At 46.8% G+C, this 10686-nt stretch overlaps 1 long non-coding RNA gene across 1 annotated transcript; it reads left to right on the forward strand.

Annotated features, from left to right (window-relative positions):
- Window positions 1-1662: 1662 nt before the first annotated feature.
- LOC147583153 (uncharacterized) lies at window positions 1663-5778 on the forward strand. The gene is made up of 4 exons (XR_015245884.1): window positions 1663-2539; window positions 2961-3140; window positions 3401-3595; window positions 5060-5778. It is a non-coding gene; the product is annotated as an uncharacterized LOC147583153 (long non-coding RNA).
- The last annotated feature ends 4908 nt before the right edge of the window (window positions 5779-10686 follow it).

The following is a 10686-nucleotide window of genomic DNA, read 5'->3' on the forward strand; positions in this document are numbered from 1 at the left end:
GTTTCTGGGGCGCCTGGGTGGCGCAGCCGGTTAAGCGTCCGACTTCAGCCAGGTCACGATCTCGCGGTCCGTGAGTTCGAGCCCTGCGTCGGGCTCTGGGCCAATGGCTCGGAGCCTGGAGCCTGCTTCCGATTCTGTGTCTCCCTCTCTCTCTGCCCCTCCCCCGTTCATGCTCTGTCTCTCTCTGTCCCCCCAAAAAAAAAAAAAAAAATTAAAAAAAAAAGAGGGAGTTTCTTCGTGCAGGAAATGGGAGCAGGAAAGTCTCCCCTCCAGTTTCGCATTCTTCCTTCTCTGCTACCTGTGAGAGGCAAGGTGCTTTCGAGAGGCCTCTACCACCCAACTAATTCTGCTAAAACTCCGCCTTTCTTCCTTCCTTCCTTTCTCAGATTAAAAAAAAAAAACAAAAAAAAAACCAACTTGTTTGGTGGGGCGCCTGGGTGGTTCAGTTGGTTAAGCATCAGACTCTTGGTTTCAGCTCAGGTCATGATCTCACGGTTCATGGGATCGAGCCCCGCGTGGGGCTTGGCACTGACAGCGTGGAGCCTGCTTGGGATTCACTCTCTCCCTCTCTCTCCCTGCCCCTCCTCGCCCCCAATAAATAAATAAACTTAAGGGAAGAAAACACTGTTCAGTGTCATAGCCAGGAGCCCCAGACCTTCTGTTACAAAAGGGTAAGATTAAAGGTGCCATCATCAGTGGATAACAAAACAAAACAAAAATTGCTGGAACTCAGTTCTGTGGGTTCTGCTGTGTGTGTGTGTGTGTGTGTGTGTGTGTGTGTGTTGGATCTGTATGGTATGTTTGCACACAGGCAAATACAGATTTGGATGATTTATCTGGAAGAGGGTATGTGTCTAAGGGATTCATACACATATGCAAATATGTGCGTGTCTACATAGGTGTGTGTGTATGTGTATATGTATCTATGTATGTATGTGTATATTATATATATAATATATGTAGACACACACACATACATATATATATAATATATGTAATATACGTAGCCAAAATTTAAAGCAGAAAAATCTAACCCCTTCTTCCCAAGTCCCAGAGTGGTATTTCCTATAGAAGAATTAAAAAGGTCTTTGTTTTTTTCATGTTTACAAATACTACGGAATATCAAATGTTTATTTTTCTGATTTTCACAGACATTGCTGATCTCCATGTGACGTTTTTGTAACAAGCCTGTACCTTAAAACGAGACTAGGTGAGGGCTGCAGTCGGAGGTGGTGGGCAGCCAGAAAGGCATTTGCAATTGATTCGAAGGTGAATACTTGCAGCCAGCCCATTTCCAGGATTCCACGTTAGGACTACACCCCACCTGTCACTTCCCCGGAAAAACCCTCTGAACACAGAAACTCAGCTCCACCCTTCTTTGACTTCAGATCCATAGGAGAGATATAGAGTGGTTTTCATTATTTTTTATTTTTTTTTTTAATTTTTTTTTCAACGTTTTTATTTATTTTTGGGACAGAGAGAGACAGAGCATGAACGGGGGAGGGGCAGAGAGAGAGGGAGACACAGAATCGGAAACAGGCTCCAGGCTCTGAGCCATCAGCCCAGAGCCCGACACGGGGCTCGAACTCACGGACCGCGAGATCGTGACCTGGCTGAAGTCGGACGCTTAACCGACTGCGCCACCCAGGCGCCCCTTTCATTATTTTTTAAAATTCAGTTTTACTCTCGATTTCTTAAGGAAAGCAGCCATGCGGGACTGAGTCGGGCCGATGAAGCCGGAACCAAATCATCTGGTTTATCTGCCTGGAGCGAGACTGGGCTCTTTGCAGAATGCTGTTCCCCAGAGTTTTCTGGTTTGGCGTCAAGCCCCTGGGACAAAGCCTCACAGGGAAGCAGACCGTGCAATTGGGCAGAGGACAGCAACCCCCCCGCCCCCACCTTGTTTTTTTCAATGTAGTGGCATCTGTGGTTCGTGTCAATTCTAATAACGCTCAAGCCATCCCACCCTCCAGCCAAACATTAACAAGGAGGTAAGGTGAGAAGTCCATATTATTTTAAACACATTTTAAACACATTGAAAATTTTCAGAAATGCCATGTAAGCTATCGCGGAATCCCCACCACCCCTAATACTTCACCGGATTCAGTGTTCAACCTTCAGTGGAAAAGAGCAACGCATCCGGAGCCCAGTGGTAGTCCCGGCCCTGGTGCTAACCAGCTGTGCGAGGGGGAGCAGCTCCCCACACTCTGCTGTCCCCTCCCCATGGCCACAATACAAGCGTTTTCCAGCTAACTCGTGGAGCAGCCACTGTAAGAACCAACGGAAAACATGAAAGCGTTTTAGAAATCTACAATGCAAGGTATTTATCACAGCTGGCCTGGTTTATGTGAATTGCCTGAGAAGACCTAGAAGGGAGGGGAGAGACGGATTTTATTCAGCTAGCTGCCCTCATCGTCCTCCTGAGCAGACACAGGGCGAATTCTTCTCCGTCCACGCAAGCCGATCGGCACTTACGTATCGCCTGGCTCTTGCTCCAGCTCCTAAGTACCTCCAGGGAAGAAGATTCTATCCCACCCAGGCAATTCATTCCCCAGTTCAGAAATCCTCATTATCTGGGAGTTCTTTCAATGTCTACCCAGAGCCCCTTGCACAGCCAAGTGAATTAATTGCCTCTTATTTTGATCTCGGAGGAGATAAGGATTATCTCCTTCACCCTGGCCTGACCTTGCAGGCTGTTTAGATTCTTGCTCTGCTGCTGTGTTTTCTTCTTCCTCTCCCCAGTGAAGGAAAGCCAAGAATTTATTTTAGATGCTGTTAAGCGGAATATTAAGAATTTATCTTACGTGCAGTTCAAAAGATAATCCGGCAAGAAAGGAAGCGTCAGAAGGAGGCTGAGGATAGGCTTCTAGATAAGGGGAATATTTGCATGTTGCTAACAAAGCCGCCTATGGCGAGGGCTTCTCCTGATGTTGATCACTGAAGTCCCATCTAATGCCCAGGAAAGAACCGCCTGGAAGGCAGACAAAAGAAAACAATGTTTCACAGCAAGGACTGGAGCCCTGAAAAGTCTCTTGCCACCGGCCCAGCAAGGGTAGGGGTCCACAGTGCTCTGTTTTCCAGAATCTTCCCTTGTAAGACTTGAGAAGGCTCTAATGGCACTCAGCACAAAAGATTCAGGGGTACATATAACCACCCTCTGTATGTTACAGAAAGAAAAATGCAAAGATATTCTCGTTCTTCCCTTTTGCACCTACAAGAATGAACTCTCTATCAAAGCTCAGGGTGTTTTGTTTTGTTTTGTTTTTCCCTCTGGTAGTACTAAACTATTGAAATACATTCCAGCACTGTGATTTCGACAGTGAGGCTCTTATTTTTATTTATTTATTTATTTATTTATTTATTTATTTATTTATTTATTTATTTATTTTTTGCTTTCTAGAACAAAAGGGCTGCTGTCCATAAGGGGGGCCATTTTGAATTTGAGGAGAAAATGGGAAGGGGCAGGCATGGAAACTGCCACCGTCAGAGTCCACGTTGGCTTATATACCAAGGCAGAAACAGGACTTCTGAAGGTCACCGCTGGCCTCCAATCACTGCCGTAGTAAGGCTTTCCTTGTGGCTGTTGTATGTGAGGGTGAGTCTCCAGGCCCAGAGTCACCTGCAAAGTCTTGGAAGCCAACCATCTTCAGCTATGTCAGCCCCTCAGCCTGTAGATCTGGGCACTAGGCCTGCTCTTGACATTAGTGGGGTCCAGAGCAGCAGCACGACTGGAAGCCCCCATCACCCAGCCTGCCCTACCTCTCTTTCCAACCCTGGTTGCATCTTGCAGTGAAGCTCTATCCATACCTCCTGCCCCCGGCAAAAGGCTGACCTCAGCCACAGCCCAGATCCGTCAGGAACAATCCAACCTTAGGAGGATGGATCCAGGGAAGAGATCCACATAGGCCTTGCAAATTACCCTCTAACTCTGTGGGCAGGGAATTCCGAGATTCTGGGTAACCAGAGCATGTTCTAGAATAGGGATGGGAGTACGAGTTCCAGGAGGCACATCCTCTTGGCCCCCTGGTCTGTTTGCTCTGTGGAGGAAGGACGTACTTAGGTAGACAGGGTCTACAGCAGGGGCTTCTAAAACTCACTACACTTGCTGAGTGTAGGCAAGTTGCTTATTCTATCTCTGACTCAAAGTCCCCAATCTGTTAAGTGGAAATTATAGTAACACTTATCTCACCGGCTGTTGTGAGTGAATTCCTACAAAGCACTTAGAACAGTGAGAGCTCTCGGTGAGCACCCAGTGAGTGACAGTCCGTGTTCCAAGCAGGAAACCAGACACCCACAACTGCGTTCACATCCAGTCCCCTTTAAATACTCTCACCACCGCGCAGTTGCTGTGAACAGTATTCTAGACCAACACTGTCCAAAAGAAATATGATGCAATTAGTAAGTAATTTTAAATTTCCTAGTGGTTACATTAAAATTTTTTTTTAACGTTTATTTATTTTTGAGAAAGAGACAGAGTGCAAGCGGGGAGGGACAGAGAGAGAGGGAGGCACAGAATCCAAAGCAGGCTCCAGGCTCTGAGGTGTCAGCACAGAGCCCAATGCAGGGCTTGAACCCATGAACCGTGATATCATGACCTGAGCCCAAGTCAGATGCCTAACTGACTGAGCCACCCAGGTGCCCGGACCTAGTAGTTACATTTTTTTTTTAAAGTAAGAAGAAAGGTGCCTGGGTGGCTCTGTGGGTTAAACATCCGACTTCGGCTCAGGTCATGATCTCACAGCTTGTGAGTTCAAGCCCCGCATTGGGCTCTATGCCGACAGCTTGGAACCTGGAGCCTGCTTCAGATGCTGTGCCTCCCTCTCTCTCTGCCCCTCCCCTGCTCTCTCTCTCTCTCTCTCTCAAAAATGAATAAACATTAAAATAAATTTAAAAATGAGAAGGAACAGGTAAAATTAATCTCATGATACATTTAATTTAACCCACTATATTTAAGGTATTGTCATTTCAACATGTAATCACTACAAAAGTTACTACTGACATATTTTACGTTCTTTTTTTGTAATAAAGCTTCCAACTTGTGTTTATTTTGTACTTACAGCACATTGCAACGTGGACTGGCCACGTTTCACCTGCCCAGTAGCCACAGGTGGCTCATGGTCAGCTTACAGGACTTTGCAACTCTGGATCGTTGCTACTCCAAGGGTGGCCTGCCACCCAGCCACCCCTGTACCATCTGGTGGTTCACTAGAAATGCGGAATCTCAAGCCCTGAATCAGAATCTGCATTTCAGCCAGACCCCCAGGTGGTCTGCGTACATATTAAAGTTTGAGCAGCACTATTGGCTGAAGGCAAACCGGGAGCTTGCAGAAAGCAGAAAGGAATGCTCTCCTCTTACCTTTCCTTCTTTGTGCCTCTTTCTCCCTTTGGCTTTCCAGAAGGTGCCAGCCCTGGCTCCATTTGAGACTCCTCTAGAGAGCCTGAAAAATATGATACCTGGACTCCGCTCCAGAGATCTTGATTTAATCGGTCCTGGGAGGAGCCCGGGCAACAGGTGTTGTTCAAGAAGTTCCACAGGTGACAGTGACGTACACCTGGGCAGAGAGTCACAGGCTAGCCCAACGCTGTAGCCTCGTTCGGTCCTGCCGTGAGACGGGGTGAATGCACCTGAACTCACATCCTAGAGGGCTTTGGAGTAAGACAGGTCGAGCAAAGCAGCTCATGTAAGCAGTCACAGCTCTGTAAAATTGCACAAATACTCCTAATTGTCCCACAGACTCCTAGTAATCGATGCCATACGTGAAAATAGTATCCCTCGGAGCAGCTAAGGCATTCTTAATTTGGCGGCTGCTGTGCGTTCCTAGCTCAGCTGATTCCCCTGGTGTGATGAAATATGGAGGGAATATACAATTCATACATTTATTAAATAACTAATTGTCCTAATAAAAGTACCCCTGTTCAACATATGGATATTGTTGGTCCTTTTCAGGAAACAGTTGTCTATTAATAAATAAACAGATAGTTACTGACTCCCTCCTGCGCCAGACCTAGTAGAACTGCAAAAATGTTTCCACATGACACAGTCTACCTTCAAGGACTTCATCACCTCCTGGGGACTGACAGGGGTCTGCAGTTCAGGACAGTCAAGTCGTATCTGTCCTTCAAGTGTCTCAATCCGCCAAAAGTGGAGATCAAATCTAAAATCTTCGTTACCAGTACTTAGGATGTCCGAGGGATTTCCAACACCATCCCTTTTTTATATTATAGTTAGCATTTTTTTTTTTTAGTTTTATTTTTTAGAATTTACATCCAAATTAGTTAGCATATAGCGCCACAATGATTTCAGGAGTAGATTCCCTAGTGCCCCTGACCCATTTAGCCCATCCCCCCTCCCACAACCCCTCCAGCAACCCTGAGTTTGTTCTCCATATTTATGAGTCTCTTCTGTTTTGTCCCCCTCCCTGTTTTTAGATTATTTTTGTTTCCCTTCCCTTATGTTCATCTGTTTTGTCTCTTAAAGTCCTCATATGAGTGAAGCCATATGATTTTTGTCTTTCTCTGACTCATTTCACCTAGCATCATACCCTCCGGTTCCATCCACGTAGCTGCAAATGGCAAGATTTCATTCTTTTTGATTGCCGAGTAATACTCCACATTTTCTTTATCCATTCATCCATCAATGGACATTTGGGCTCTTTCCATGTTTTGGCTATTGTCAATAGTGCTGCTATAAACATGGGGGTGCCTGTGTCCCTGCGAAACAGCACCCCTGTATCCCGTGGGTAAATGCCTAGTAGTGCAATTGCTGGGTCGTGGGGTGGTTCCATTTTTAGTTTTTTGAGGAACCTTCATACCGTTCTCCAGAGTGGCTGCACCAGCTTGCATTCCCACCAACAACGCAAAAGAGATCCTCTGTCTCTGCATCCTCGCCAACATCTGTCATTGCCTGAGTTGTTCATGTTAGCCATTCTGACAGGTGTGAGGTTGGTATCTCCTTGTGGTTTTGAATAAATGTAATTTTAAATCATTGAGGGTCCAACTTGATAACTCTTCCCCACTGTTTTGGAATACTGTCTATTTACCATAATAATGAAATGGGCACAGACAGGAAGCATTTTTCATTATGTAAATCACAAACACTGGGAAGGAAGATTTCTTGGTACTGTACCGCCTTCCAGAATGTGGAGGAGGGGAAAGGAGATGCGCACCTGTTCCTATGCTTGCATTCTCTTGCCCAGTAGGGAATCCGGGAAAGGCAGAGGAGGAGAGAGAAAGGGTGAAGGATCCCAGCTGCAACAGAGCACATCATCATCATACGTTGCTTGACGTCTCTCCCACTCAGATGGCACCTGGCATTCTTACTGTGACTATAGCTTGCAAAATGTATTTCTTTTTTTTTTTTTTAACATTTATTTATTTTTGAGACAGAGAGAGAGCATGAACAGGGGAGGGTCAGAGAAAGAGGGAGACACAGAATCTGAAACAGGCTCCAGGCTCTGAGCAGTCAGCACAGAGCCCGACGCGGGGCTCGAACCCACGGACCGCGAGATCATGACCTGAGCCGAAGTCGGACGCTTAACCGACTGAGCCACCCAGGCACCCCCAAAATGTATTTCTGCCAAAAGTTTTGTGCAGATGTAAAACAGAGTGTCAAAAAGAGAGTGAGGAAGGATAAGGATAAGGGAGGAAATGTAAGAGAGAAGACGGCTCTGAAAGACTGCTTTGAGGTAGACACAAGAATCAGTGGGCCCCAAATGACAGCTGTTGGAGGCCACATAGATGCCCCACGCGCTGCCGAGCACCTACATTTTTTTCCAGCACTGCCTAGGCTGCCCTCACTGGAAACTGGCCTTCTTCCCAAAGCAAAAAGTCTCATTTGAAGAACCAATCAATTGGACAGCATACTGGTCATTCTACTGTGTTGCATTGAGCCTTAGTGTGGCCACCTTGGGGAACAGTGTAACAGACATCAGGTTGGCTGCTTACAGCCAAAGGGCCTGCCCGGCAGAACCCACGGCTGGAGCTGCACCTGTACCCTTGGCACGCTGGCTGTCCGCCCCACCCCTCTGGCTCCTGCATGCAGCCAGGTGACAGGGACTTGGCAGGCGCCTCTCTGGCTCTGACTTGCAAGCCTTTATCAGGGACCTGCTGCCCGCACTTGACTCTGGGAATGCAGACAGCATGGCCCACGAGACTGTAAATGTCAGGCTGCCATCGGCTGTCTTTCTGTGTGTATCATCGGGAGGGGCAGGGCTGACCTTAAGCAGACAGCGAGCACCATCATGGCAAGCAAAATGGGGACTTGGAGCCAATGGGGTATGATGAAAAGGCCTAACTCCCTCCTGTCCCCATTTTGGGGCACTGGCCTGCTGAGCCCATCTCCCTGGAAAATGGCCTTTGTAATTGCGTGACACCTAGGAAAGCATAATAGCATGTTTCCCCAAGTAGCCTCTCAGTGAAAAGAGACTAAGTCAGGAGCGAGGGAGAGAGAGGGAGGGGCAGGCGGGACACTTTGCCGCTGACACAGGTAGTAGCTGTTTCTCCATCTTCAGATGCTGCCAAGGTAAGTGAAGCCTTGTCTCGTTTGCTAAACGAAGGGCGAGCAGCTGGGGCGGGCAGACGGGGAGCGGGAAGCCTGGCCGTGATTCAGGCACACGGGGCTTGCTAAACCAGTGTGTTTTCGAAGGTGGCAGAAAGGGGAAGTGGGAAGAGAATGACTAATAAGGAAGTGATTATGAAATAGAACCTGTCTGCGCCTGGAAGCCCGTGTGACAGCCCCAGGCAGGAGAGGGAGCAAGCCTGTTATTAGGACTGACGAACACACAAGCGCTGCGTCACTCCAGGCCGCGCCACTGCCCCCATCTAAAGCCCCGTGCAAGTGTCCCTGCTGCCTCGGGAGTGGGCCACACAGGAACAAAGTACTGTAGACCGACACAGGACCTGCTCTGTCAGAGCACGTGCGGAAGAGGCCTGACACGAACAGAACCGAAGGGACGCAAAACGAAAGGATCAGGAGCCTAATTAGAAAATACAGCAACATCGCAGAAAACGCCAATTAAAGGGGGAAAATCCATGGTGTTCTACCTCCCCAACGAAGGTATTTTCCTCTTGCAGAAGCTCTTCTAGCCTTGCCCGCACATACACATTTCTACAAAATTTTCAGCGTGCTCAGAACCTCGTGCTGCCTTTTCCATTTGTCCCCATTTATAAACAGTTCCCAGTGTTATTTCATACTCTTCTTATCGCTGGCAATTGCTATAGAAGAGTCCACCTACTGGATATACCACAATTTGCTGAAATAGTCCTCTATTCTGTAGTAGGTTGCTTTCTTTGTAACAACAGCTTTATTGAGATGTAACACGGTTGAAGGGCACAGTAGTTTGGAGTAACTTTTACACAATCATCAGTAAGTAAAACAGGCTGGGAACATTCGCCATTACTGTTAGGAGAGGTTCCTGTTTTCCGAGAATGCCATGGAAGAGTGCAAGGGAGGAGAGGCAGGATTTTTCTCCAACCCCACGTCGCTCTCCAGTTATTACCTAGTTATTGCCTCCTTTATGGCGAAACTTGGCAGCGTGCTTACATTTACTGTCCATCCTTCCTCACTTGGAGTTGACTCTTAGAACTGAGCTTCTGATCTTATTCCCCCTTGAAAACGCTCTCCCCGGGGTCACCAGCTCTTCGGCCCCCACCTTATTTGACCTATCGGCTGCATTTCTCTCTTAACCACTCCCTTCTTTAACCCGTCTTTTCCCTACATGCATTGAGTAGGATAGATATTGATTCGCCACATTTAAGAGACCCAAAGAAAAATCGTTGCTTAAAAAGCGTAGGATTTCACTTCGCTTTCATGCAAACACTGGAGTCGGTAATTTGGCTCTGCTCTGTGACACGGTCAGAGGCCCCGGTTTTTTACATCTTCTTGCTCCAACATTCCTGGCTCTTTCCCCTGTGTGCATGGTCCACGATGGCTCTTCACCGCTGCTTCATTCCGCCATTGGAAAAGGTGGAAAGACCGGGGAGAACGTGCCCCTTCCCTTTCAGAGAAATCACCTGTAGTCGCGAACACTTCTGTTCAGATCCCATTAGCTTGAACATAGTCATATGTAGCTGCCACAGAGGCTGGGAAATGTAGCCTTCAGCTGGATGAACATGAACCCTGTCAAACATTCTACCACCATGGAAGAGAGAACAGATGTTGGATCCACCCATGTGGATGTCATACCCACCCATGTGACTACTACCACCCAGACTTCTATGTATTTAGGGACATAATGATATTTTTTAAAGATGGGATCATACCGTATATGTGTGTTGGTAAACAGACTCCCCCTTCCCCTCGTTAGTGTATTGTAAAAGTCTGTGTCAATAAATACCCTTACATAACATGACTTTTCATGTTAGATAATGGAATAGCATATGTGTATGCCATAATGCCCTTTATTAACCGTTAGGTCATTTCAGTTTGTCCTTTATGAGTAATATGAGGATGGACATTCTTGTGATTTCCTTAAAATCAATTTCCTGATGTGGAAACGCTGGACCAAAAAATCATTTTGATAGCTTCTAATACATATTCTCCTCCAGATCCGGCTTTTCTTTAGTCCTAATGCTCAATTTTTCAACAAACCTGATTCAAGTGAAAGCCCTTTGTTAATTTAAGTGATTAGATTTTTTCTACTGGATTGAGATGTAATTACATATAACGAACTACACCCTTTTAAAGTG

The sequence above is a fragment of the Puma concolor genome, chromosome A2 (genome assembly GCF_028749965.1).
Source record: "Puma concolor isolate L17-30 chromosome A2, mPumCon1.1.hap2, whole genome shotgun sequence".
NCBI lineage: Eukaryota > Metazoa > Chordata > Mammalia > Carnivora > Felidae > Puma > Puma concolor.